The sequence below is a fragment of the Panthera tigris genome, chromosome B1, assembly GCF_018350195.1.
Source record: "Panthera tigris isolate Pti1 chromosome B1, P.tigris_Pti1_mat1.1, whole genome shotgun sequence".
In the NCBI taxonomy this organism is placed as follows: domain Eukaryota; kingdom Metazoa; phylum Chordata; class Mammalia; order Carnivora; family Felidae; genus Panthera; species Panthera tigris.
In genome coordinates this window covers 189,716,021-189,740,919 of record NC_056663.1, presented here as the reverse complement: position 1 = coordinate 189,740,919, position 24,899 = coordinate 189,716,021, and the positions used below count along the sequence as shown (strand labels likewise).

The 24,899-nt window shown below is 38.9% G+C and overlaps 1 long non-coding RNA gene across 2 annotated transcripts in view; it reads left to right on the top strand.

Annotated features, from left to right (window-relative positions):
* Positions 1 to 24,899, top strand: part of LOC122238110 — a 144,645-nt gene that overhangs the window by 73,044 nt on the left and 46,702 nt on the right. For both annotated transcript variants that reach the window (XR_006217070.1, XR_006217069.1), the window contains exon 2: positions 22,447 to 22,580. This is a non-coding gene — a long non-coding RNA (uncharacterized LOC122238110). The remainder of the gene's footprint in view (positions 1 to 22,446; positions 22,581 to 24,899) is intronic.

Here is a 24,899-nt window from a genome sequence, read left to right as displayed (position 1 = left end):
GAGTCATAACTAATGAAACAAACAGTGTGGGAAAGACAAGCTTCTATTTTTGCTGATTTTGTGTTCTAACAACTTTGGTTCTGTGATTTACCCTTTATTTAAATAAAGCAGCTTCTTAATACTGTATGTATTTGTATGAAAGAACTAAAGAATCTTCAACTAATACTAAATATAATTGAAAATGTTTCCAAACAATAGATTTGGTATTTATAATTAATATCACCCATGGTCATAAGCCTTGGAGTAATGAGAATCTAGTTACCTGTTTTATTTGGCAAACTACTGGGTCCATGAAGAAAATCATATTGTTCATAATTTTCATTTCAATTTTAGAAACACACAGTGACTCTAGTCAGTAATAATCCAAGTGATTCATCTAGTATTTTGTCTTCCTAAATCCAATCAAAAGGAAATCAAGAAGATGGAAAGAATGCAATTTTAAAAATCTATAAAAGTCTTGCCATGTTTCAGTTGCCTGAGTAAGTCCTTGAAATTTTGTCCTGAAGAAAATAAGAAAAAGGAGAATAAACAAGTAAGATAATATTTCATTATATAATATTATGTTTTTATTACCATGCCTTTGAGCCCCAAATTTTCATTATTGAAAACAATTTGGGAGAATCACACAGAAGAAATCTCTACCAAAATGTAGTAGATTTCTTTTCTTTCTTTTTAAAAAAAAAATTGTTTTAAGTTTATTTTTGAGAGAGAGAGAGAGAGAGAGAGAGAGAGAGCGAGCATGTGGGGGGAGGGAGGGGCAGAGAAAGAGGGAGAGACAGAATCCAAAGCAGGCTCCAGGCTCTGAGCTGTCAGTACAGAGCCTGACTTGGGGCTCGAACTCACAAACTGTGAGATCATGGCATGAGCCAAAGTTGGATGCCCAACTGACTGAGCCACCCAGGGACCCCAAAATGTATTAGATTTCATTCTTCCTTTCTTCCTCCCTTTGTTCCTTCCTCTGTCCCCTCCTTTGTTCCTTTCAGGCTATCAATTAAATTATAACAATTCAAACCTGCTTGATGAGGATATCTTAGTGACTGTAAATGTTCAGTGTTGAGGCCTTTAAGACACAGTTTAGATTTCTTCTCCTATACCACCCTCACTTCCTTTCTCCTCCTCTTTCTCCTCCCCCTTCTCCTCGTCCTCCTCCTCATGCTCCCCACTTTCATTCCTTTTTAAAATATTTTCATACAGAATCATCCAGGCAACCTGGCTAGATCCTTTTCCAGCAAACAAAACAAAACAACAAAAAAAACCAACTGTGTGGAAAATCACCAAAAATCAGAAACATCCAGTGCTTGTGTTGATTTTGGCATTTCAACTGTGTCATTTTCACAACTTGAGGGTAATATAATTGATGAAAAGATGTCAACAGACCAAGTTGAAGAATAAAATGTTCCTTAAATGGCACAGGATTTGCATGTTCCCAGAGGGAGGCACATATTCTCCAAGTCTCTCAAATTTCCCTTCAGAGAAATACAGTGGCTGATAAAACAACCTAAGCAAAAGGTAGCTTCAACTAGTTGTCAGAAGTGTGTTATCATTCTCATAGAATTTTATATTCTGCCGCCTCTGTCTACCCTTGCCTACATGTTTTGGCCACAAAGCTGTCCTATCGTTAGCCTTGTTGACAGCAACCTAGCACATTTCTGAGGACTCTGTATAAAACCATTTCTCAGGAATAGCATTCCTAAAAGGTCCAAGGTCCATATTTTCAGGTTTATTCATGCACACATGTATGTATTTTACATTCTTTACATTATTATACATCATTTATGTACACATATGTATGGGCACATACATGTGCACACACATAGAGAGAGAGCTTTATATAGGTATAGACATTAATTTATCACGTACATGTATTACTCTACTTGTAAATTGGCTAATATGCCTACGTATGACATTCATAGAAGGTGAGGATCATTATTAATGACCACAGATATCAAAGTCTTCTTGATAATGTGAGTATGTGGATATTTTACTTTTTATCAAATTTTATGAACTTATTGTTTATTTTGCTAATATAAAACTAATAATAGTAGAAGGAATAACAGCTGTGATTTTTTTTCTTTACTCATTTTGTATTTGCATTTTGTGCTTGAATTGCATGATCTCTAACCGATGATGTCTTTGAAGGAAATATTTTCAAGTTACCTTTCTACTTTATGAGGGTTAGAATTGCAGACATCACTATTTGCCCTGATATCTGGTTTCCCGCTACTTCTCGATGTGTTAGAGGATTTATTTGTTCCTTTGCAATCTGATTAGGTATAGCCATATGCAATTTCTGGCTTATGACGTTGGGCAAACTGACATGTGTTACTTCTGTAAAAGAGCATTTACATGTAGGTGTGAAACCTCCTGTTTTCTCTTCTTCCTATCCTTGTTGAGCAGGGACTTTCCCAATTGAAAAGTATAAATAGAAGCTACATTAATTTCTTTCTACTGCACAAAAGCTAATCTTCATCCTGTTTTAGGACAATGTAGTCTTTAGAAAACAAATCTCTACAAAATAACAGGATTATGAACCTGATTGGATTTCCTGTGGAACACCGTAGAAGGAACTGAGTTGTCTCCTACTTACCATAGATCAAACTCCCACATGTGAGTTGAAACTATTATGGGAATTGAGGCTTTTAAATTTTTTACTTATTAACTTATTTTTAAATATATTTTTAAAGTATTTATTTATTTATTTATTTATTTATTTATTTATTTATTGAGAGAGAACATGAGCAGGGGAGAGGCAGAGAGAGAGAGAGAGAGAGAGAGAGAGGGAGAGAGAGAGAAACTCCAAGCAGGCTCATTTTGCTCAGTGCACAGAGCCAGCTTCTGGGCTTGAACTCATGAGATCATGAGCTAAACAGAAATCAAGAGTCACATGCTTAACTGACTGACACCCAGGTGCCCTAGACTTCTTTAGTCTTTGTAACAAACCAAGTGAAGAATCAGAATCTTTAAAGCCATTCTGTAGTATGTCAAAGGAGACAAGGTGTGCTACAGTTAGAATCATGAAGGCTTTGTCCTGTAACAAACTTATTATTCCAAGAAGTATTTACAAATCAGTATTAGAACATGGATGTGGCTTCTTCGACTTTGGGGAAGGAGAGGTATATTCCAAGGGAAAAGGCATGGTTCAATGATTTTAAATACTTTGTTTGTTTGTTGTTAGTTTGAGAGAGAGAAGGAGAGAATCTCAAGCAGGCTCCATACTCAGTGCGGAGTCCAACACAGGACTCGATCCCGTATTCCTGGGATCACAATCTGAGCCGAGATCAAGATGCTCAACTGACTGAGCCACCCAGTGCCCCTCAGTTCAGTGATTTTAAAATTACTGTGAGTTTCTGTTTCAGTGTTTCAGCCTTTAGCTGAAGACTGTTTCTTGTAGGGAATTAATTCCCACACTTCCCTCAGGAGGTCCCAAAGGCAGACTTCAGTGCCTTGATTTTGAGACAAGAATATTAGTATATCAGGAGTGTGGTCAGTGTCCAAAAAGAGATTGTAAAAACTGTGTTAAGAGGCAGTTTACTAATAGAATCAATGTAACAATTAAAGATAGATGTCTAAATGACTTTTCACAATCATTCGTCTGACATTTACAACAGGTTTGATGAGAGTTTGTTCCATCTACTAAATGCTAGGTACCAGGTTGTAATGACAAACAGGACATTATTTTCGTGCTTGAAGGGCTCAGAAACTGGTGGAGAACCCAGAGAACCCATCGATTATGGAAGACTGAAGAATGAAATATGGCAAGAGAAACGCAGGGTTCTGCAGCAAGGAAAACCTTCCTCAGAGTGATGGCTGTTGTCCTGGGAAGTGTTGGCCAGAAACGGGAGAAAGCATTCTAAGAGGATGCAATTGAACTTGAAAATACCTGGTGTAAGCAGACCTTGGCCTAAGTAGATCAGGTTGAATTAAGCTCACTAGCAGCAAAGAATGCTAAAAAAATGCTCTCGCAAACACCACTCCCTATTCTCTTCCTCTAGTCTAGCCTAGCGTTGTGTAGTGATTACTTGTTACAATTTTTTTCTTTCCCACTAGAGTGTGAACAGAGAGGGGTCATGCATACGTCACCATCTTTGTGTCCGTGATCATTGTGCTTTTAAAACATGGCAAATGAGGGACGTCTAAATCTCATGGAGAGGCTAGAGAATGCATGTCACCTTGCTGAACACGAGTCAGGAGGCCCTATTTCTAGATTGACCTTGCCCCTCACTCCTTTGTGGCTTCTGGCAAGGCACTGTGTGAATCCACCCTATGGTTTCCTCATGTGTATAGCAAGCACATGAGATTAGATGCTTTCTAAAATCCTTGAATCTCAATCTGGATGAGTCTGTGATTCTTCCTAGTTAGGCTATGGAGCTTCAGTTTGGTTTAGAAATGAGTACGGCTTTTGTATCCTTTTAGGACAATTCGCTCAGTGCTTTCTAACATTGGGGTGTCTGCTTGGAAGTCAGAAAGTCTTAGTTGCCAATCCTAGTTCAGCTTAACCTCTATCAAGTTTAGCTTTCTCTGTTGTAACATGAAAAATACAGATTCCCATTATGTATATTTATTTTGAAGATTAAATGAGGTAATTTACAAAAGTGCCAATCATATTGCCTGGCACGTAGGTGCTAGAAAATGTTAGCTCTCTTGTCTAGTGTATATGGAGTAATTAATTACTCAGTAGATACTTGTTGATTGTTTTCCCTTAAGGATTAGTCCAAAGCAAAAGGAGATGATAAAGTTAGGCAGAAATTCTGTAGTCTTCTCTTATACTGCACTTGCCTGAGAGGAGAAAACCAAAAGGATGACATTGTCACACACCCCTTCTTAGTTCTCAGGTGTTGTTATCTATTTAACAAAACAAATTCTCTGAGTATCTGTACTGTGAAAGCCATTGCATTAGATTCTTTAGTATAACAAGTCTACCTAATACACTGAGAAGGGAAATGAACACAGTTTGAGATGAAGTTTTCTGAAACTCAAATCAGGAAATATGACCTGACAAATACCCATGTGCTTTGGGGGGTGTTGAGACAGACTGTTTGAAATTGATTGTCATAGAAATGAGAAGAGCATATATATAAGAGGGTCATTTTCTTCCCAGGTTCCTGTCACATCCACTTCACCAACCAATTCCTCCTCCTTGGTCAAATATAAGCTCTTTTCTATAGTCATTTCCTCTACCTACTGGGACATGAAATTGTCAGCCACATACAAATACCTTCAATATCAGAGATAAAGTGATACATGCCCTAGGACAGGTGATGGACATATTCCTACAGGAATTCAGAGACAAAGAAGGTGTCTGCAGTGGGCTCTTTTTCCTTGCTACACTCTTCCCTAAACCCTTACTAGCCAGGGTCCAGGCAACATATGCTTTCTCATAAATTGGAATATAATTTGGAGCAAGGTCAGAGAAAAATCAATAAATAACATTTTAGATCTGAAGTGACATGGCTTTTACGTATTGTCACTTTTTACAGGTGTTTGATTTAAAAGCACATGTAGTTAAAGAAGTTGTGAATGTCTTTCTCTATGGTTTTCTGGTAGAAAAAAGTAATTCTTGGATACATATATTTTCTGAATTCTTTAAAGGCATTCTAATTAAATGTTGGACACCTGCTACAGCATCCCTCAGTTTAAGTTAATCAAAATTTTAAAATTAACTTTCTAAGCTTGTCTGTATTATTTGCTTAAAGGACAAAAAAATAGGTTGGTGGGTTTAGACAGGCCTGTAACATATGCAACAAATACAACATAGGACTTTTTTGGATGAAAGGTGAAATGGAGACATTATTTGGTCCCTGCTATGGACTAAGTTGTGTTCCACCACAATTCATATATTGAAGCCCTAACCCTCAATGTGATGATATGGGGAGACAGGGGTCTTAGGGAGATAATTAGGTTTAGGTGAGGTCATGAGGGTAGACCCTTTATGATGGGATTAGAACCCTAATACAAAAATACACCAGAGAGCTTGCATTCCCTCTCTCTCTGCCATGTGAGGACACAGTGAAAAGGTGGCCAGCTGCGAACCAAGCCAAAGGCCCTCACCAGAACTGGAACATGCTGGTACCCTGAACTCAGACTTCCAGCCTTTGGAATTGTGAGAACATCTATTTGTATTGTTTAATACAATACTGCAGCCTGAGCTATAGTCACATCTTCCCTTCATGCATATATCGTGCATTTCAGATGTGGAAATTGAGCATGGAATTCAGGTGGAGCTACTTTCTGGGGAGAGTCATGGCAAATACCTCCATTTTTCATGCTGCTGCCTTGTTTGTCTGAACAAATTGGTGACTCGGTGTGTCATGGGGTTGGATGGAAACAGTATGTGCCCCTCCCACGGCTGGGGTAAGATGGTTTCACTTACGAGTGGCGTTGAGCCACCGCTGAGGACCTGTGGCCCAGGACTCAGTGGGAATCCACTGATTTCTTACAGTTCTCAGACAGATGGAGGAGTTTGTATGCCTCTCCCCTCTCTACCCCAAACCTCAGTCTCTCAACTAAAACAAATGATAGAGAAACAATAGCAGCTGAGGTTTTTCAGTGTCTGTATTGTGGCAGGGGCTCTGTTAGAGACTTCCTTCAGATCATTCCAGTCGACGCAGGTGTATTTCCCTCAATTTAGAATCGTGTGTAGTGAAGCTTGTGGAAAGAAGGTGACTAAGTAGTGGGGGTGGGGTGGAGCTGGGGCTCCACTCCGGGAGCATCCGATGTTCCCGTCCTGCGTGTGTGCTCTGGACTGCTGCATGGGTCTAATCATCATTTTCCTTAATTGAGATAAGAAGAGATCTTTTGTCCGCTGGGAGAATGCCCCCTACTAGGAAAGCCATGGTACTGAAGGCAGAATTTGTGTCTGGGGAGTAGAGCAAAAATTCTAGCCCTCACCTCAGCGGTTGGCTCTGCCTCTCAGTGAAGGAAAGGAGAGGGGCTTAATGACAGTCCTAGAGGTGGAGCAGCCAAGATGTGCTGTTTTATGGAACATACCCCCTCTTCTTCTGTGTCCTTGGAAATTACTCGAGGCACAAAGTTGTAAGACATTTAATTAACAGAAAACATTTTTATGTGCTCGGTTCAAATATTGGATGGGCATTACAATGTAAACAAGCAGAAATTGACAGAGAAATTGAACAATTCCTCATTAGAATGAGCAATTTTTAGGGTATCCCTCTCAGTAATTGATAAACATGGATCATCCAACAAATACAATTAACAAGTCTTAAATTTTTTTTTAATGTTTATTTATTTTTGAGAGAGAGAGAGAGACAGAGCTTGAGTGAGGGAGGGGCAGAGAGAGGGAGACACAGAATCCAAAGTAGGTTTAAGGCTCCAAGCTTTTGGCACAGAGCCCCACATGGGGCCTGAACCAACGAACTGCGAGATCATGACCTGAGACGAAGTTAGACACTCAACCAACTGAGCCACCCAGGTGCCCCTACCCATCTCTCTTCTTTAGACTACAGTTTTGTGAGGATAAGAGGTCTTTTTTTTTTTCTGTTTTGTTAACTGATATTGCCAGAACCTAAAACAATACCTACCATGCATATGTTCTCAGTAACTATTGACTGGTTAAAGACCTTTAACTCTATAATCTATAAACTGTTAGCATCGTGTCCCACGTCCCAACCAAGATTCTGAGACCCTATCCTCTGGCTGAAGATATCTCTGATTGTTCATGAAGATGGATAAGACAGTCTGGACTCTGGACTCCGAAATAAAATCTAACTGCTTGAGAGATCTTAGTCTATTTAATATTCCACTTGTTTATGTTAAATATTATCTGGATGGAGTATATGGAATAATATATTTAGTATTCTAAACCCAGGTCTCACAAGCAGCCTTCTTTGCTAATGGATACCAGTGCTTCTTTACCTGTGATTCTCAAGTTATTGTGAATTCAAATCCAGAAGTGGTGTGTCTGTGCCCACATATACTCAACGTGAGTGTGTATGTGTCACAGCTGGAAAGGGAAGAAGAGAGGAGAGGAGTACACACATTTCTGCACACATGCCAGGGAATAGAAGGCTCAGGATGCTACTCATGGCAAACTTTTCTGTCTTCTCTCGTCAATCTCAGTGTTTTTTTCATGTATTTTGAAGAGTGATTACCATGGAAACTATTAAAAAAACTCAAAAGGCATTATAGTTTTATATTTTCCACTTAGAGCCTCTAACAACGGGTGCCTTGCAGATACTCGACTTCTTAATCTTTTCCTTACAAATTATACATCATGTTTACCTTATTTTATACAATGAAACAAATACAGACTTGTATTGTTAATGTAGTTGTTTGTAGTCACGTTGGTTTGTCTTTATCACTCACAAACTCGGCGTTGGGTTTGGATTTCCAAGAGAAAATACCAAATCTGATATCTCAAGAAAATTATTATGTTCCTTGGACAAATTTCCTGAATTTAACCATATTTCTTATTTTATGTGTAAGAAAAAAAAAGATTTCACTTTTATGACAGAATGAGAATAATATTTTAAATATCTCATGTGATAGGAATCATACTTATAACAAATGTTGTCAAAACATTATGGAGATCAGTCTATGCCAGGCTTTCCTTTTTTTTTAACCACCTGCTTTATTAAGAAAAATCGAAAATTGCACAGAGACAAAAATTACGAAAACATACTTGGTATGCTCAGAACTAGAGGCTTTGTCTTTTGTTGTTAAAATATACTACAGAGATGAGTGTCTGGAGAATTGAAATCCATTTTGTTTTTTCACTGCCATGCATAATGTGTTGAGATTCAACAATTGCCAGTTGGACCTCTTCCTATGCTGTCTATATTCGTACAATATGCCTTCTGCTAGTCATGATAATGAATGATAAAAAAATTACACCAGTTGGTGGCAATGTTGTTATCACAGCAATGGTCACTTAGTTAAAATCACAAAGCTATGCTTATTTCTCCCTTATTAACTCTGTTTTTTGGAGTTGCTAACTTGTGCTACAAGTTATTTCTGGCTTGAAAGTGAAGCCAGGTTTTCTATAACCTCCAAGTATTCATCTTGTTATCTTTAAATCTTTTTCATTACTGAAAGCAAACTAAATGTGAAGTAATAAATAGCAGGATTGTGTGGGCTGAAAAAGCAAATTCTGAAGACCACAGGAAACTATGTCAGACATTGCCTTGCCTCATCAAGAAATTATACATACATGCAGTGGAGAGCAATTTTGGATCCTGGTTCTCAAATGCCTTTCATCTGGTATTCTGTTTTAGAACTTATTACTTAATAGGCAGAATATGTGATATTTAGTGAAAACTTCCCTGAACATCAATTTTTATCCAACCAAAATCAGAAAACCTTCCAAGATAAGCAATTGATGAAGTTTAACTGTCTAAATTTATTTCATGTGTAGAATGGACAGATGGGATACAAGAATACATCTGGTGGTTGGAAATTGAGCACATACATTCATTGGCCTAAACTTGTGCTAGAATTCTTTACCCTCTGCTTCAGACTTCTACTCGTCAAAGAAATCTTTCCAAATAACATCCCAGTTTGAATTAATATTTCTACCTCCACTGTTACCAACTTCTAAAATGCCTGATTTATATCTCTATTATGGTACTTATCACAACTTGACTTACATCGATTACTTGCACACATACGTTTCTCCCATTAAACATCAATTTAATTCAACAATGTTTACTGGGCACCATGTGCCAGTCACACTGCTGGACATCAGCATTATGAACTCTGCGAACTCAGTGGCTTTGTCTTGTTCAATTTTGTGTCCCTCATTGTTCCTACTATCAAGAGACATCAGTAAGTGTTTGTTGACTTTGATGAGATTAGAGCCTTTATTTTTAAAGGATGATGCCGGTGTACTTGTCCCTCGATTAAATACAAATGTGCAAACCTAGTGTCAACAGCCAAATAGATGATCTGATTAAAAGAGAATGGACAGAGACTCAAACGCCAGGGATAAAGCAGGTGGAGGAAGAGCAAAATGCAGCAGGAAAGATACAGAGTGAGGGAAACAAGAGTAGCAATAATAGTAACAGAAACACCCACCACCACATTTATCGAGCTACATGCTTTCTATGAATTAGCTCATTTAATCCTCCCAACAGCTTCCAAGGTGGACAATATTATCATTATCCCCCTTTTCTAGATAAGGAACCTTGTCAGTGTTATTCTTAGCTTCCTATCTAAATTCTGCTTCCCATTGCTTCCTTTCTATGTATCTAGTTGGTTCAGATATTCACCTTTCCCAACATAGACCAAATACCCCCATGAAAATTGAGGCCATCCCCGGTTCTGGGAGATCTAACCATTGGTTTAACAATAGCGCCATCCCTTGCCAATGGTTTGTTCAGGAATTCAGGCCTAAGATGTTAAGCTCGTGGCATTGCCTGGTCTTAGGAACTGGTTTAGGAATAGGCATGTGACCCATTTTGGGCTGAAGGTTTGCTGGAAGCTCCCAGGGAAAAAGATCTTTCTCGCTCTGAAAAGAGAGATCCTGAAGCAAATTTCCTCTCAATTTAATAGTGAGCAGATACAAAGTCAGAAACGGCTGCAGACATTTTGCCACCATGATGTGACTAAGGAGGGCTTCTGATTTGATGAGCCAATGCATTTACTGTCTTTAAACGTCAAACTGGGTCAGAGTTTTTGTTTTGATTGGTTAGTTGCTGCTGAAATCATCCTGTTTGACATAAACCTGAGGCATAAAAGAGGTTAAGTGATTTTTCCAAGTTATACATATGGTAAGTTAAAGAACCAGCCTCGCAGGCCAGTTCTAAACCCTTTTCTGTGCATTACCTCCCTGTGGCAGTCTGGAGAAATTCTACATGAATTTGTACTTTTGCTGAGTCAGTTTGGGTTTCCTTAACAGGTTTCAGTTTCTGTCACTATTATGGACAACTTTCTCCAGCATGAAATTCTGCTGTGGGAGACCTTTTATTGGCCCAGTATATCTAGGGCCCAATTCCCTCCTGTCACCCTCAGTGAGGGGAGCCACTTTCTTAAACCCCTGGATAATGAATGCAAGGCTGATTCAACTCAGACGAATCTCTCAGAAATCGCAGTAATACACACATTTGTGAAGCTGTCCCTGTTAGGATACTCCTGTGGTCCCATGGATTCAGCAACCCAGCCTCCTAAGAAATGCAGCCCTGATCTGGTCTTCCTCATGACAATGTGATTTGGGCTTCTGCCCTCATTCCTTTCAGTCCTGATATGCCCAAGTCCAAGATCTTCTTTCTCTTGCCAACCCAGCCTTAAGATTCTATGCTTTGTAATTAAAATAGGGTGTGGCTGGGACAGTACATTTGTTATGGTCAAAGATGACCCATGCATACTACAAGCCAGTATTCAAGGCGTTGTGTGATTGACGAACTATGGCTGATGTCTGAAACGATGGAGTTGGTATAAAACCTAGATTAATTCAAAACTCAGTGACAGGAAGAAGAAAAGACAAGAGAGAGAAGTTGTTACAATGAATGGGAATATTGTATCTTGTTTTTAATAAGCCTCTGAGAACCCACAATAGTTAATGCTCTCCTTCTGCCCTACCTTTTGACTCCACCTCCTAAAGGTTTGTGCTGGATTCTTTTAAGATTTGGAGTTCTTGCTTGGTGAATGTGAAAAATGGAGACACAAATAGCTGGTGTATTGAATTGCCCCAAGGACATAATGAAGTTATCTTGGCAGATGAATCAAATGATAGTTCTTAAGCAAAAATTGGGAAAATAATCTAATGTTTATGTTGTATTGCCAAGAGTCACATCTTTTAAAATTTCAAAGGAGAAACTAACCGCCTGGAAACCTTGATAAATGTATGTTGACATCCCAGAAAAGAGTGGCTATTCAATTACTTCCATACTATATCAGCTGAACCAGGAGATGAAAAGCATATGGTTGGAAAATGCCCCCAAGTTCATGAAGCCTTTGACTGTTTCTAAAATATTTGATATTAATATCCCTTTTGAGTTGGTCTCAAAGTATTTCCTTTCAACAAAGAAATTTGAAAGAGGAAGATTAGCCAATGTTAGGAGTCAATTCAGATCACATACACAAATGTACTTATTCATACCTTCATTCCTTCCTTCCTTCATTCATTCATTCTATCAGTTAATCATAAACTCTGAAAATATTTTTGAGGCACTCGTTTTACTATAGATTCTGTGCTAGGCTCCAAAACTACCAAAATACACGAGAAAACTTTATTTAAGAAACTCACAGTGGGGTCGCCTCAGTGGCTCAGTCATTTGAGTGTCCAACTCTTGATTTCAGCTCAGGTGATGATCTGGGGTTGTGGGATTGAGCCCCACATCAGACTCATGCTGAGTGTGGAGCCTGCTTAGAATTCTCTCTCCCTCTCTCTCTCTCTTTCTCTGTCCCTCCCTCCCTCCCTCTCTCTCTCCCTCTGCCCCTCTCCTGGTGTGAACTCTCTAAATAAATAGAAACTCACAGTGTAGTGGGGTATGGAGGAGGGAGTTAGGATCCTACAAATATTCATCTGACTTATTGTGACTGATCTGTGCCCACCCAGAGGCTGGGAAGGTGATGTGGGAACAAGAAGGATGAGCTAAGCTCTCCAGGGAGGAAGACACCAAGAAAATGACACATGGACAGACACAAAAAGGAAGAGTATGCTTCACCATACAGGGAAAGAGGGACAAAATCATAGGATAGAAGAAGGAGCACAAAGGATAGGATGCACGAAGCAGCATGTAGGACTTCTTGACATAGGCTCAGTGAGCACTAGAGGGAGGGAGAGTGTATGAGACTGGAAAGATCGATGGGGCCAGAGCAAAAAGGGCCATAGGTTCAGACATTTTGATTTTATATTCTAATTGAGTCACTGAAAGACTTTGTTTTAGTGAATGATTCTTTAGAAGATTTACTTGACAGTAGAGAAGGATGGGGAGGAGAAGGCTGTATGTTCATAACTAGAATAAGCATGTGATTTTTGTCTGACTAGGTCTCTCTTTCAGGTAAAATGACCCATTTCTTCTTTCTGAAGAACATTCTCTCTACTGTTTTTCATGTACATGATGCAGGTAGATTCACCCTCCAGATCTAGGGGAGAGCACGAGACCCAGGCCTAGCCAACACTACACAGCCAGTGCCCCAGATAGTCTGTGTGAGCTAGAGCAAATCATTTAACCTTTGTGCCTCAGTGTCCTCCACTGAGAAAGGGGAACATTCCTTGCAATTTGTTTTGAAGGTAAAAGGTGACAATTAAAATACAAATAGCAGAGTAATGAGTTCATAGTGGGTCTGCCACAGATATTAGTTGAATTTAAATTCCTTTGCATTCACCACGAGGAGCAAGTAAGATGATATATACAGAATGCTTTTATACAGAGATTCAAATGTTAATTTTTTTTTTCTGGATAGGATTAGAGTATCAAAAGAAGAAAGAGGATGCAGATTATCTGATCAACCTCACCTTTTTGTTTAGTGTATTCATTTAAACGTTAATACATTCCAAAGATAAACCTGCATCATTTATAGATGATAGGGGGGATCTTGAGAGAAGATGTTCTCTAGTAAACATGGTTTGCTATTCGGAGTGCAATAGAACTGCCTCCTCTCAGATGAAGATGTTATGGTAATATATTTAGAGAAAATAATGGGAGTCTACCCTTAGAAAACCAAGAAAAGTTAGGTTTCACTTTTATTATTTTCTGATTGAGAATGTTTGGAGTGTGTATGTATGTGTATCACATGTACACACATATGTGTGTATCACATTATACATGCATAATATATAATAATATATATGTACATGTACAAATGTAATAAAATATCTTACATCCAAACTGGTTATGGTGCCTTCAAAGTTGTAGGTAATTTCAACTACCCCTACTTAATGATACTCTTGGTGTATGGAAGCATAAGGGTAATAATCAATATACATTCAGCAATTGCAACAAGACATGTGTTTAATACCCTATAAATGAAATACTATAGCCAGTGACATTTTACAGATGAGAAGGCTGAAGCACAGAGAGGCTAACACACTGGTTCACGTTTTCAGAGCTGTTTCCTAGTAGAGCTCAGATCTGAATCCATGTAGTCTGACTGCAGACCCGTTTTTCACTTCTCGTATGAAGGAAACAATAAACAGGAGTAGATTCCTTAAATCATTGTTGCTCTATAGGCTAACTAACTTGGATGTAAATTTAAAAATAAAAAATAAAAATAAAAGAACCAATCTGTAGAAGTCAGCTAGGAGGCTGATTCTAAGATGATTCTGTAGTTAAAATCCCATTTATCATAAAAACAAAATCTCACAGAAGTTTCCTTCGCGACCCTTAAGCTGGCCTCTAAAAGTGCTAAGGTCCTTCCTGGTTTTGTTTAGTAATATTTGAGCCGGAATGGGAATGGCAGGGTGAGTTGGCTTGACTCCCTACCTAAATTCACAGGTGACCTTCAACGTAGGCGGGCATGGCCGAGGAATGATTTGCCCCTCCGACACAAAGCTCACAGCCCACCTCCTCGCTCTTTTCCTTAACTCTTTTGCTCCCTCCCCAGTCAAACCTCATCTGTTCACTGACTGCCAGACATACTGCCAGACAGGTAGACGACATGGGAAACTGGAATGTGAGGTAGAAAAGATAAAGCAAAAGGCATTGGGAGATGTTCAACTAAGCTGAGAATTTCTCACTATAATGCAGGAATACTCTAGGAGATGAAGACATGGGGATTTGAAACTTTAGGATGAACACCAACCTTCCCTTGTGTGTGTGTTGGAGAGAAAGGGACAGAGAGTGGACTCTTTTCTGCATATTAATCACCAATAACCCTTCCCTCCCCTTGAAAGGAGCAGACTGATTATAAGAAGTAAGACAAGATCCAGGGCTTCCAAATACCTTTCCTTAATGGAGGCTAATAAGTCCTTTGAACATTCCAGACCATGTAGATATCTTCTGAGAAATCATCTTAAGAGCAGTGACCTGGGAAATACGCAGATCAGAATTTTGTATTCAGTAGGAGCCTGTATTAGATACATTTAATTTAAAACCAAAGAATCACACCTATCCCTGCAATGCAATGGAAAATCAGCTTCTAAGATTGTAGTATACCACACTCCTGACAATTTCACACACAAAAAAATGTGTATGTAATTCTTCCAGGAATCATTTTTGTGTCTGCTATTCATTCATTTTAAATGTCTTTTCTATTCCCTTGGTAAGTAATGAATGTTGTTCTTTGTGCCTCCACCGGCTGTTTTGTCTAATCAGCTTTCTTGGACAAGTGGACAGAAAACATTTGTTGAATAGCCTGTGATAAAAGCTGTCAGGAGTGGTTGAGAATGCTTTTCTTGCTTACTTTATGCAGCCGTGGAAGAAATTAGATATGCATGTCATACTGAGGGCATCTCATTTTGAGACTTAGCTGGTGCTTTTGAAACAATACTAATTTTCCAATTAGAGTCTATGTAGACCATGGAGCTCCTTATGAATGAAAATCAAGCATGAATTGCATTTAGATGAATTCCTTGAAGCAGGATTAACAATACTCAGGGTGAAGGAAACCGATGCTGGCTCTAGTCTTTTATAGATTGTTAGAGCCGGAATTTAAAGATCATTTACCAAATTCCTAACTTTATAAAGAAAGACTGGATACAGAGAAGGAAATGGTTTCCCTAATGTTGGCTCCCGACTCAATGTTCATGCCCATTCTCCAGGTAGATCTGTGTTTAGAATTTTATATATTCTTCTATTTTGTAGTTGATGTTGGTATTCATTTGATATAAGTATTTACTGATTTACAGTTATGGCACCACATTTATTCGATGTTTTGTTTTTGCAGTTGCAGTGGGGTTATCAGTTTGTTACTTTCATTTCTAATGTTTTTCTTTCAGTGACTTCCTTCCCACTTTAAAAATGCATGTATCTTAAAATTGGTGGACTACAAATGAAATCAAAAGTTTACTTTTATACCATTTGTATTTTCTTGATTGGCTTAGAGACTGGGATATTGTATTACGATTGTATCATTTTTCTTTTCCCAGAATATGTCAGAATGGCCATGCTTTGTATGTATCTCTAAATAATTCTAGGACTAAAAGGTCACATAGGAATTATCTAAGCCTCCACCCACAGTATTTTACAATGAAGAAATTTAGACTCGGTTAATTTAAATCAGCAGTCACAGATTCAGATATTTACATGATATAGGCAAAGATCCTGGCATAAGACAATAGGACTTAAGGGCTCAGATTTCAGCCAAATTCACATTAATTTTAAAAAAACTGAGCAGTCCAAACATTAGGCTACTATTCTAAGGCAGTGTACATAAAAGGCTTCCCACTTTTGACTTTGATTTACATCCAGTGTCTGATACATAAGCCACTACTGGGAAGCAAGAATTAAGACCCTGCTCTTCTAAATCTAAGTGCCTGGCTCTTTCCACTGCACTGCATGGTTTTCCCCCATCTTCCGAGGTATCCAGCTGCTCCTTTATTTTAATCACATCATCTGTGTTGGTGAGGATAAATTACATCGAAAAGTTTTTGTTGGCGGCAGCAGCAGTCAGGCAATAATAAAAAGCATTTTGAGGAATTTTCTTGACTTTTCACCTCACGAGTATGTGTGTGTATGTGTTCTGTGTATATGTATGTCTGTGTGTGTGTGTATATATATATATATATATATATATATATACACACACACATATACATATGTGTGTGTGTTTCTACATGTGTGTATATGTGTGTATGCATGTGTGTGTGTGTGTGTTAGTTGTCATCTTGGCTCATGAACTGGATTTCTTTTCTGTATTAGACTACTCAATTGAGTTGGCACATGTTTATATGCTGCCATAGTTTCTATGTTTAAGCTTTGAAATGGTTCTTTTCCCAATCCTTTATAGAGCATTGCTTATTTATCATGATCTGCATAAATCAACAGTTAAATGCATGCTCTTAGAGCCTTTCTTTAACACCATTGATTGGCTAAAGGAGATTTGCAGAAGGGACAGACTCTAGAGATTGATGAAAGCAATCTGTCAGTGTTTCCCCCCTGGTTTCTCACCAGTGCCTTGTTTGAAATTTCTAGATCCTTCCTTAGTACACACCAACCAATGTTTGGCAGCTTATTTGTACTGTTTTTGCCAAATAGCACGGGGTTAGTTTTGATGTAATTTAATGACTTTCATCCTGATATTAGTGAAAGATACTTTAATGGAAAGAAACCAGGATATACCAAAGATACACTCTGCTTTTTTTCTTGTATGAGAAAAGCTTTTCTGGCAGTACTTGTGCCAGAAACCAGCCTTTAATCTCCAAGAATTCCAGAGAAAGCATCAAGGAGAAAGGTGTTTATAAACTGGGCACTTGCAGAGGGAATTTGTGAAACCTGGATATTCAGTAAGGGGAGAAGAAAACAGCTTCATCTCTGCAGGTATACGTTCACCATATTCTTGTTAGAAGATTCATTGATGGTCAAAGGCAAAACCTATATGTGTGTGTTATAATGTTCAATTTTAAATGTTTCAGTGAAAATAATAGTGTTTTTCCCCCAAATTTGAGCTCTAAGTAAATAAACCTTATTCAAATTCCAGTCAGGAAAAGTCCCAGTAAGGGAAACTAACACGGTATTGTCTGAGAAATATTGCAAGGGATTTATTGGTGCCCAGACCAAAATAGTCATTCCCCAGTGTGTCTTCCTACACCATGCCTCTCATACTTGGTAGAAAGGAAAGGAAAGAGGAGAGTGGATGTGCCAGGTTACCCTGATGTAATATACTGCCTACAATAAAGTTGTATTTGCAGACACTCAGCCACTCTTTTCTCTACTTTCTACCAAAGATCAACACTAACTTGAATTTCTATAGCATTTCACATTTTATAAACCTCCTTCATATACATTATGTATGATAGACTTTCCTACCAACCACCATGCTGGTGGAATTAACTTTACCTTATAACTGAAAAGAGAAAAAGAAGTTCATGAAAGCAGAAGTATGAAAAACAAAGAAGTCATGGCTGAGTTTGCTGAGGTCATGAATGTGACAACAATGATCACGATGTCCTGAAGAATTTAAGCTAGAACTACGTTACTTGTTTTCTGGTTCCAAAATTAGCGTCTATTTTGTGATTCATTTAATAAATGTTCATTGACCATTTATTATGGGACAGTCACTATCTTAGTTGCTAAGGCTACAAAGGTAAGTATGACATAGTTCTTGTTTTCAAGGACCTGAAATCCAGTGAGGGAGGCAGTAGAAGATGCAAGCAATTACAATATACAGTGTGGTGAGTGCTTCAAGTGATCCCAGTATAGGAAGCCATTGGGAGCATAGAGAAACAGCACCTGGCACAGATTTGGAGAGCAGTGACCATTTTTGAGAAAAGCTACACTTATCCAAGTTCTGAAGGACATATTGATATTTTGTAAGGAAAGCAAGATTCATAAAGGCATTAGTAACAGCAGGGAGTAAGTGTGTAAAGACCCAGAGGTAGGAAAGAATGTGAACAAGAAGCAGAATGAGTGAATGCGTCAACTTTGGTGATCTGGGTGAAATTCAATCTTACTGGAGCAAAGGTTGAGAAGCAGGAAGTGATGAGAGATCAGGCTGGAGATATTAGCAGGGGGCCTTGTTTGCTGTATCTTTTCTCTTTCCAACACATTTGGCTATATATCTGAACATATAAGTCAGTCTGCCCTATGCTTCTAATCAGGAAAACCCTGCTGTTCTTGGTGCCTGAATGCAGCCAGAACTGCTAATGGGCCCTCCTTTGACCTTTGGTTTTTGAGGCAGGGAGTCAGAGTCTTGAAGACAGTCAGGAGAGTCATCGACTGACTTACAGAGAATTACGATTACAATTAGGGAGACCTGGGCTCTTGGCACTAAATTTGGCAAAGCAGAAATCCCTCTGCTGACTAGCTCTCTAGAAGGTGTTATCCCTCAGCTGCTTGCTAAGATTCTTTAGGCACCAGATACTGGAAGGTGAAATAGCCCGACAAGGTATTCTGGTAATTTAATATTAGGTACAGACATGGTAATCCACGTCTAGGCTTGTTTTATTGAGACAAACTTGTCTTAGGAGAGGGATATACTTTCTAATATTTCTGTGGCCTGACTTATAACTCGTATTTGTTAATGTCTCAGCTAGACTCAATCAGACACAATAATCTGGCTTATTAAATACAGGGTCAAGCACTATATAATACTTTAAATTGGCATTTTGAGTTCCCAAGAATTCCATAGGTAGCTGTAGAAACCACCTTTGGCAATTACATAGTTCCTAATAAAGGGAAACCATATTGGATTAGAATATTTAAGACACATTTATTGAGTACTTCTGTAGAGTTAACACTCAGATTCACCATGGAAGATAAGTAACACAAGATTATTACATGGGATGAATTTTTTATTTCAGGGAATATTTTCGCCAAAGATCAGGGAAGACTTCCATCTTGTCAGGCCATAAAGTGGTTAGTATTTCCTTATAAAAATTTTGTTTTAAATGTGCATTTTTTTTCAGAGAGAGAGAGAGAATATGAGTGGGGGAGGGACAGAGAGAGAGAGGAAGACACAGAATCTGAAGCAGGCTCCAGACTCCAAGCTGTCAGCACAGAGCCCAATGCAGGGCTCGAACTCATGAACTGCTAGATCATGACCTAAGCCAAAATTGAATGCTTTACTGGCTGATCCACCCAGGCACCCCTAGTATTTCCTTATAAATTCAGTGAATTGAGGTTTCAATTCTTTATGTCGGATGTTAGAAAAACAGCTGTTTTTCAACAAATTTTGTCTTTTATTTAAGAAAATAGAAGGTAAAAATCAGATTTTGCCTGCACTAGTTTCTCAGCCATTTTCTGGTGAGATCCTTCTTTAGAATTGCTGAAATGGTATTTGTAGGTTGAATTGTGTCCCCTTAAAAGATATTTTGAAGTGTCAACACCCAGAACCTCAGAATGTCACCTTATTTGGGAATAGAGCTGTAGCGAATATAATTAATTAAGATGAGATTATGCTGGAGTAGGGTGCGCCCTACTCAAATACAACTCCTCTCCTTATAAAAGGGGGAGAGAGAGAAACATAGGAAGAAAGCCATGTAAAGTCAGAGGTAGAGATTGGAGTGACGTGTCTATAACCTAAGGAATGACAAGGATTGCCAACCGTTATCAGAAGCCAGGAAGAAGCATGAAAAAGTGTCACTCAGAGCCCTCAGAGGGAACCAATCCTGCTGGTATGTTGAATTTGGGCTGCTTGCCTCCAGAACTGTCAATCAGTTTATGTTGTGTTAAGGCACCCAGTTTGTGGTACTTTGTTATGGCAGTCCTAGGAAACTAAGACAAATGGCCTGAGCAGAACTGGAGACTCTGTCCTTCCACACTTGCCTGCTTGAGAAGGTGATCTTGAGCTACATGGATATGGTCTGGTCCCTGTTTTTTTCATCTGACATGAACTGCCTCCGTCCCTTCTTTATAGGATGTTTGACAAGGTAGATATCCAATTAAAATTTCTTTTTTACATTTGGATCACTGAAAAATGGACCTCTTAATCTTGTAGAAATGTTACAAAAACGAAAGCACGCAAAAATTTTCATGATGTCATATAAACATGTCTTTTACTGTAGCACATCTTTTATTTCCCCCTTGATTGTAATTTATATAAATTGACTCCTAGGACTGTGACACTGTAGGTCTTCTCTATCCTGCTGCCCTTGTGACACTTCTTCAGAACTATGTGTTCACAGGTGAAGGAAAAACAATCCCAAGACAAGTGGCCAAGGCCTCAGCCTCCCAGGTGGGGTTGTCCTACAGTACATGGCCTACTTTGTTCCTCAGTCTTCCTCCTGATTGAGAACAGTTAGGCACTAAACTGTGGGAGGCATGGAAAAATCCTTGTATTTGACCATGATCCAAAGCAAAACAAGAGACAGTGGTTTGTGTTAGTTTGACTTGCAGTAGCACTGGGCTAATAAAATAATGACAACTAGTAGATCATCATAAGGTTTAAGGATACTCATCTTTGGTACTATTACCCTAGCAACTCACGTCCACCAATCACATGTCTTAATTTGACTGCTAATTTCTGTTAAATTTTGCCTGTTGTTGGTTCATTTAATTTCCAACGAGGCAGCCACTCCTTGGGTTAATTTGTCATATTGTGTTTGATAAACTTTTTCCATTTCAGTTCAGTTTAGATAATTATAATCTAAAAACTGAGATAGACCTCAATTTATCACAGCCTTATAATGTTCGCGTACGGTAAAACAAACACCATGTATAAACAAAACCAAATGCCATGTAAAACACTACTCCTCAGGCACAATGTTGTTTGTCAGCCAGTGGTCGGGGGGAGGGGTTTAATAATTAGGTTCTCCATAGCTGTGGAGAACACAGCCCTCACATGGCGCTCATGATAACATTAGTTGGTTTAATTAAATTGTGACACCAGATCCATTGGCCTAATGTTGAAGTAGCCCAGCCATTCTGCACTGTCAGAGGAATGCCCTGATGTTCACCCACTCTTCATTAGAGCAAAAGCAACTGCTATGAAAGAACCTTAGGTGAAGAAAGAAGCAAGTGAAACAGAGACACTAAAACAAGCTTATTCAAATACGTTCTGTAGCAAGACCACAGGTTGTTTTTCTTGCTTGGTTTTGGTAGGTGACCAATTTGTCCACAAAACAAAGGAAGTGTGAACAAAAGTAGATTTGTTTTGGTGCCCTGAGCCACAGGCAAGTTGACCGTGCAATCACATTACAGCACTGAAGCAGTCTGCACTATTGACAATGAGAAGTGGTTTTTACGAGTTTGGAAAAGTTATAAGAACTATCTTCAAGGATATTAAAAGCTACTAAGAACCAAATGCTTGTGCTCCCACTCCCCGTCTCCAAACTCGTATGTTGAAATCCTAATCCCCAGTGTGATGATATTAAGAGGTGGGGATGTTAGGAGGCTTAGGTGGTGAGGGCTCTGCCCTCATCAGTGCCTGTATAAAAAGAGACAGATAAACTTGCTATACAGTTCTCTGCTCCCCACCATGGGAGGAAGGAAGGAGAAGGTGACCACTGGCAAGTCAGGAAGCAGGATCTCACCAGACAGTGGATCCTGCCAGGACCTTTGTCATAGGCTTCCCCGACTCCCAAACTCTGAGAACTCAATGCCTGTGGTTTAAGCCACCCAGTTGGTGTTATTTTTGGCATGTTTTTCAAAGGATGAGATTAAGGCTGCTGTCATTATTAATCTGTGATTTTACAGTTTTGGATTTTTGAGCTTTACAATTTGTGTGTTTTCTGTCTCCCGATTACTGAGTTTTTGTTTTTATTACATCTTGCTTGCAATATGGAGGGTTGGGAGAGAGTACCATTGAGTATTTATGGTGTGGCCTTAATGTGTCATGCAAGAGAGAATTTAAAAATCAGAAAGTATTAGTTATAATCCAACTCTTCGATTTTTTAAGTGTGTATCCTTGGAAAAGTTGACCTCCGTGTGTTTGTTTTTTCTTTATGTGCAGGCAGAAGTTTGTTAGACTAAGACCTACGTAAACCGGAATTCAAGTTCCTAGTGCTGGATCCAATTTATCAGTTCTGTTTGGGGTGAGGAATAATAGCCAGAAGCAGCAGGACACAGCATGGGACTTTATTACAGGTAAGAAGTATGAAAACCATCTTCTTTTAAGGCAGACAACAGGAAGGGTCAAAATTAAAATCTAAGTGCAGTAGAATTGCTCTCTGACATAGAAGACACCTTCCTTTAAAACATAACATTTATTCCCTGAAAAAGCAAGGGACTATAATGACACAGTAAGAAGAATATTTTTTCACATATTTTCAGTCAGCTGGAGATATATGATTCTCACTGTTTTATATACTTTGTTTCCTTATCTTCTGTGATACCATCTTTCCCTGGTGTCACATATACCCACTGAGTCTCTGCTATTCCTTTTTTTTAATCTAAGTTTGTTTTCTTTTAACTGGCCAGTGTATGGTAGAGTTCCCTTAGAGCTGGGCCTGTACCTTATTCTCACCCTGCGGAAAGCCTCACATACAACTACAGTTTTAATCATCACCATATGCTAACACCTCCCGAATATAAACCCCCCAAGTTCTGACCTTTCGTTAGTTTCGGATCTTTGTATCAACTATCTGTTCCACGTCTCCACTTGGATGTCTCAAAGCTACCTCTGATTGAACACATCCAAAGACAAATGCCTGATTGTCATCTGCAAACCTGGATTTTTTTTCCAGGTGCTTTCCTCAATCCATGATGTTGCCTTCCATCAAGTTGCATGCATGAAATGTTAACACTCCCACCCCGGAATGCTTTTTCCCCATCTTGAGTTCACAAACTTCTCTATATTTCTGCCGTTATTTTCCTGTCCAAGCTATGTCATGTCTTATTTGAACTATAACAAATAACATGTGTTCTCTCATCAGGACACATGTGCTGGACATAGCTGGAAGCTAGCAGGCAAGGCAGCTCAGTGATGGAGTTCTCAAAGTTGCATCTTCTGAGGCACAAGGTTTAGCAGAGAAGGCTGTAGAGTAGATCTGGAGGGCCACATTCAACATGAGCATGTTGCTGATCAGTTCTCTGACTCACATACCGCCTCATTTCCTGCTGTTGTCTCTAACACTCTCTTCTATCCACAGTGGGCTTTTTCATTTAGTTACTAGAATAAACTACCTACTTTGTTTATGCTGATGGTTCCACTTGGGAGGACCCCGTTGCCCAACTCTTTTACTGGGATAACATCTACTTATTTCTTATATGTTAGCTCCAACATCACTTCTACATAGAAGGCTTCTCCAGAGTCTCAAACTAGGTCAAGCCATTATATACTCCCACAATACCATGCACCTTTCTTTCATTGTATTTGTTATAGTTTTAATTTTATATTTTTTCTCTGATTTAAAATTTTTTTAATGTTTATTTTTGAGACAGAAAGAGACAGAGCGTGAGTGGGGGAGGGGCAGAGAGAAGGAGACATAGAATGTGAAGCAGGCTTCAGACTCTGAGCTGTCAGCACAGAGCCCGACGCGGGGCTCAAACTCATAAACCGTGAGATCATGACCTGAGCCTAAGTCAGATGCTTAACCAACTGAGCCACCCAGGCTCCCCTTTTCTCTGATCTTTTGATTAATGCATAACTCCTCTGTGATACTGTCGGCTCCTCAGTATCTAAATGATGCATGGACATGATAGATGTTTGCATATTTGTCAAGTGAATGAATCATGTATTATACCATGTAAGTGTAAAGGAAGAAAGAAAGTGTCGAATGGAGACTCCGTTATTTCAGCTATCCTTTTAAATTTGAGGACTTTTTAAATACTATATTTCAATCTACTTAGTGAATATGGTACAGAGTAGTGCAAATGAGTAGAACTTAGTTTTCAAAGGAAGCGTTGGATAGAATTAGGTAAAGAACTTTCTTATTGCGAAAGTTGTCATGGGGCATTTAAAAATCATAGTTCTGTTCTTTGGCTTAGGTTTTCTGGTAGGAAATCAACCAAATAAATACAGCATTGCTGAGCACTTCCTAGACTTTTTCCCCATAGGTTCTTTCTTTGATATTACTTGTCAAAGTGTGCATACTTCTGTTGCTAAAGGAAATTGTTGAGGGCAAGAGGAGTGATTTTTAATCTGGATTTGGAGTGGGGATATTTATTTGAGGCATTTTTAGACACCAAATTGAAGAGTACTTAAGTGATGGATCATGAGAAATTACTCTTCTATCAGGTCTCAGAGGGAACCTGAGACTTGGCATGCTTTTTCATTGTGTATCTTGGAGAAAGAATGGAAAAAGCTGAGAGGCAAGCAAAAAAAGCACTTCAAGTCTTCAGGTGTTAGGCGCTTATGTTTTGAGAAAACGGAGTTGTGTGGAGGATTATATTAGTGAAATGTGAATCTATCACCTGCCATTTGTGGTTCAAATTCCACTTGGGTGGGGAAATAAATACATTATA